We start from the raw sequence: 5,007 nt of genomic DNA, 5'->3' as shown, positions 1-5,007 counted from the left end.
ACTAAATTGTTTTTTGTTTTGTTATTGTAGTGTGTGATGTGAAAAGCCAATGGCGATCGGTCACCGACCGGCTGGTGAAGTATCACCAGTCGGTGAAAAGTGGCGCATCGCCACGTAAACGAAAAGTACCGTATGCAGATGAACTTGCGTTTATGCTAACCAGCAGGAGTTTGCGGAGGTAATTTCGCAAAAAATAGTAATTGCAATGTTTAAAAAAATGTGGTATTAACAGTATTTTTTACCTTTTCTTTTAGAACTGAAGGCAACATCAGTGCTCCATCAACAGAAACCGACGCAAGAAAGGATGAAGTAGAGGAGGAATTCCATCCAATTGTACAGCTTTCGTTGCCGGAGACATCTGCTTCTGCCACTGTTGTTCCGTAACTGAAGCGGACGTCGATACCGGTTTGGGGACTGCTGCTCCTGGTCCAAGCGCTGCCGGTAGCTCTACTGGTGATGTGTCGAGGCCTACTGGGAGGGGGTCAGCTTCTGCTCGTCCCGTGGCATTGAGAAGGGCGACCAAAAAAAAGGCCAAAAGCCACGAGGGTGTGACTAGTCTGTTTGAAGCCCTGACTAAACGTACCCTCAGTCTTGTAGAAAGGACATGCCAGGAAGATCCCCTGGATTTAGTTGGCTTATCCATAGCTGCCCACCTCCGATCCATGCCACGAGAGAAGCAGAACATTTACATTACAGCAGCAAATGCTCTGTTAACGGCAATTGATGGGGCATCAGTTATGCCCTCACCCCCAGCCATAGTTAATGTCATACATAATTTGTTCAATCCCAGTGTGCCTCCACCACCACCACCAGCAGCAACGCAGCGTTTTGGGCAGGTTGAAGCATACCGGCCCAAAGAATAAGAACAAACTTATGGTCGCCAAATGGCCCCTGGTGGCTCATCTTTTATCAGAGGACCATCCCCAAATGCGAGTTTTACACAATAAATGTTTTCTGGGTACGGCTTCGAGCAACAATTTCATAACTTGCAGTTAAACCATTTAACCCTCCCTGTCATCATTTTTGGACCATAGCAAATACAGACAGCACCTGTAGGTTGTTAGATACACAATTTTTTTGAAAATAATTTAACAAACACCTTTTCTTATGGTCACCTATACCAGGCTTCAGGCGTAGGGGAATGTAATAAAAGGTGTTTCGTTTTATATAATTAAACAACCTACAGGTGCTGCCCATATTTTATGGCCCTAAACTGATGACAGGACAGCTCTGCCGTACCCAATGTGCTAGTTATTAACAAGTTATGGGCAATGTTTGTCCAAATAAATGTTCTCAAAAGTTTCTTGTTTTCTGTTTAAAAAATATTTAAAGTTATTCTATTTTATTTATTAAAACAAAATTGGTTAATCTATGTGTTCATTTTACTTATCAAGTGTATATGTGGTTGGATTTGGTTTAACTGAAAAAGTGGTCGCCCGATCTGTGCTCACAATAGCGCAGGTCAGAGGAACTCTAAATGTTTATTTTTTTTCAACTACTCTACGTGTGTGGTCGGCTGTATACAGTCGTTTTTAAATTAGAAATATACTTTGATATTTTTGACCACAACTAAGTTTTGGATGGATACTACTCTCAACACTGTTTTTTGCTAGTTCTGCTCTTTGCGCAAGCAAATAACAATGATGAGGGATGACTTTAGCAGACAGTACTTGGGAAGAGCGCTCTAGGTAGTAAAGCTAATTTCCAGGCACTGATACTTGTGGGTTGTTCACTTTTGCGTTGACGTATGGTCCTAAAACAATACGTAGAAGGTGGCAATTCAAGAAATATTGGAGACAAATTAAAATTTAAACAAAATTTATTCATTATTTTAAAAAAAATTTTTAAACATTTTCCAGAAAAAAAAATGAAGACAGGAAGTTCTTCTTTACTGTTGATCAGATCTTCTCTGCTGGTCAGGCTGCTCAACACCAGCATAGGAGCATTGCCATTGCACGCCACCTTCAGCACTTATGAAGTAGTCAGCGAAGGTTTCTCGCACACTGGCACCAGAGTTGGATGGCCTTCCCTGACCAGAGTTGACAACTGTAATTAATTCAGACAGCTGTGACTCCTCATCTTGCTCAGTGCTGTATTCACGAGCATAGTTGTGGAGTACACAGAATGCCTTAATTACAGTGTCAACGGTCTCCGTATCCAACTGCATGGCAGTGTGAAAGATCCTCCACTGACTACACATGATTCCAAAGGTGCATTCCACATATCTGCGTGCACGACTCAGCCGATAATTAAAAATCCTCCGCCGGTCATCCAGTGCCCTTCGTGGGTAATGGGCGCAGCAGGTCGGTCTGTAAGGGAAATGCCTCATCCGATACCATCACAAAAGGAACTGGATGTGTGGAACCTGGCAAAGGTCTTGGGGCTGGGAGTGTTCCGCCATCTTGAAGAATTTGCAGCCCAATATGTGATGATCTAAACACCCAAGAGTCCCCTGTACTGCCATAAGCACCAACGTCGATGGCAACAAATTTGTAATGTGCCTCAGCCACCGCCATCAGGACCACGGAAAAATACTTCTTATAATTAAAGAAGCGTGATCCTGATCGTGGTGGCTGCTGAACTCTCACATGTTTGCCATCAACAACACCAATGCAGTTGGGGAAATTGGCCACAGTTTCAAAGCCTGCTGCGACCTGCAGCCAAGTCTCCTCGGTTGGGGAAGGCATCACAATGGGCTGCAACTTCTGCCAGATGACGGTACATGTGCACCTCACAATTCTGGAAATGGTGGAATTACCAACCCGAAATTGGAGGTGCAGTGATGTATAGCTCTCTCCTGTGGCCAAAAACCTGAAAAGGAAAAATATATTAGAAAAGCCATAGAAAGAAATAGAAGCCAACAGTAATTCTGATTACTCTGTTAAAAATGACTGACTATTACAAAGTACTATTCCATCGATCAGCTTTTTTTTGGGGGGGGTCAGGGGTTTGGACACACATTTTAGTATTTGTTTTTTCAGATTTTGTTTGCTCTTGAGTTCACACATCAATTCTATTCTGTTTTCATTTTGTGTCTGTGTTTGCCTACGATGTTTGCTCTAGAGTTCACACATCAGTTACCTTTTCAATCTGATCTGTGTGCATGCTGATCTCATGGTAAAGCCCAAATTAGGTACACAGACACAGGGGAGCCATCACCACAGGGTGACTAACTAACTAATCAGTTTCTATGGTAAGAGTGATGACAGTTTCCAGACATACCAGAGACAAGAGACATAATGATTGCTATTACTTTATTCTTAATTTTTACAGTTGGGGACACAATACTAACCCCCCCATCATGGTCCCTGCCGGTGCTGAGCACAGTGCCAGTAGAAAACCATGATGAGGGCAGCGTTCAGCACAGACTCTTGGGATTATCGATTGTAGTGCTGACTCCCAGAAGTCCATCCATGTGATCCAGGTGAAGCACACGTAATGCACACAACTACAACACGGAAAACACACACGACACACGGGGAACGGATCTCTAGAACATTTTTTGGGAAGGTGCTGTAGATGTGTACATGTGAAACAGGCTATGGTTGATAAATGCAGAATTGGTGAGGTGTTTCTATTATAATAATGTACTATTGTCCTAAATCGGAGAAAAAAATAAAAGCTGAACAACATAATGTGGAAATCCTGAATCAATAATTTTTCTGCCCATGGCAGCATATGTTGCTTAGATCTAAAAAATAATAAAAAACATATAACATTCAACTTACCGCAAGGTGATGAGCAGCTTTTCCTCAGCAGAGATGGCCCTTCACATTACGGTGTCTTGGTAGTCCAGGTCAGGAGAAATAATGCTTAGCAGACGATCAAACGCGGTAATGTTCAGACGGCAAAATTGTTGAAATTTTTCCGGAAAACTTTGTATAAAAAAAAAAAAATAGGATTAAAATATAATTTTAGAGTATACAAGCAAAAACGTTAAAAAAAAAAAGGGTATACAAGTGTGACCTTAGACTTTATGAACATATATCTTACGTCCTTAAATCCTGGTAAAGAAGATTGAAGTGGCCCTTGTCCGCACGCTCAAGCAAGATAGGGTGCACCCACATCTTTTTGGGTCGTCTTCTCCTCCTTAACCGCTCCTATATAACAATATAGGTTAGTACACACACTACATACAAATAATGTAACACAAAAAAAGATCTACTTTATATTACCTGCTCAACGTAGTAGTGCATGAGATTTAAGCAAGTCAGCAGCAAAAGGCATTGTCTGCTGCGCCGTAGGGGCTGCAATTCCTCTGGCATCTTTTCTCTTACAAAAAGCAAAATGGTAAAGAGGGGTTGAACTAGGAAATTACATCAGAATTTCTCCCTTTTTTTTTTTTTTAAATAAACTTTATTTGGTCTCAAAAACGCTTTAGATATGCAACAAAAACGCAAGTAAAATCCGCATGAAAAAACGCGTCAAAAACGAGTAAAAAAAACGCATGCGTTTTTCTGGCAAGGGAGATGCAGAAATGCAGAAACGCTGCAGAAATTTTCTGCTTCATTTCTGCATCGTGGGCACATAGCCTCAAGCCATTTATTTCTGGTGACTCTTTTTGAGGTTAGCCAATACAATATTATGTGGCGGCTTGTTATTTTGTTCAAGCGTTGTGCTTTTTAACTGTTTTTAGCTGTGATATGTTTGTCTAGGTAATTGTTTAATAAAATAATTTTAATTTATATATTGTGGTGATCCCTGTCAATACATACTGTTTTTTCTCTGTATCATTGGACCATACAGTGGGTACGGAAAGTATTGAGATCCCTTTACATTTTTCACTCTTTGTTTCATTGCAGCCATTTGGTAAATTCTAAAAACTTCATTTTTTTTCTCATTAAAGTACACTCTGCACCCCATCTTGACTGAAAAAACACAGAAATGTAGAAATTTTTGCAAATGTATTAAAAAAGAAAAACTGAAATATCACATGGTCATAAATATTCAGACCATTTGCTCAGAAACTCATATTTGAGTCACATGGTTTCCATTTCCTTGTGATCC

General features: G+C 40.7%; 1 long non-coding RNA gene across 1 annotated transcript; it reads right to left on the bottom strand.

Annotated features, from left to right (window-relative positions):
* Positions 1-1,892: 1,892 nt before the first annotated feature.
* On the bottom strand, positions 1,893-4,450 carry LOC141206975 (uncharacterized). Its single transcript, XR_012277443.1, has 4 exons — positions 4,176-4,450; positions 3,994-4,100; positions 3,729-3,875; positions 1,893-2,811 (listed from the first exon to the last, which is right to left on the bottom strand). It is a non-coding gene; the product is annotated as an uncharacterized lncRNA (long non-coding RNA).
* Between the last annotated feature and the right edge of the window lie 557 nt (positions 4,451-5,007).

The sequence above is a fragment of the Phyllobates terribilis genome, unplaced genomic scaffold (genome assembly GCF_046119375.1).
Source record: "Phyllobates terribilis strain yellow unplaced genomic scaffold, ASM4611937v1 Scaffold_156__1_contigs__length_4398808, whole genome shotgun sequence".
Lineage (NCBI taxonomy): Eukaryota > Metazoa > Chordata > Amphibia > Anura > Dendrobatidae > Phyllobates > Phyllobates terribilis.
Note: the sequence above shows the minus strand (reverse complement) of the source record. Positions and strands in the feature narration are given on the sequence as shown.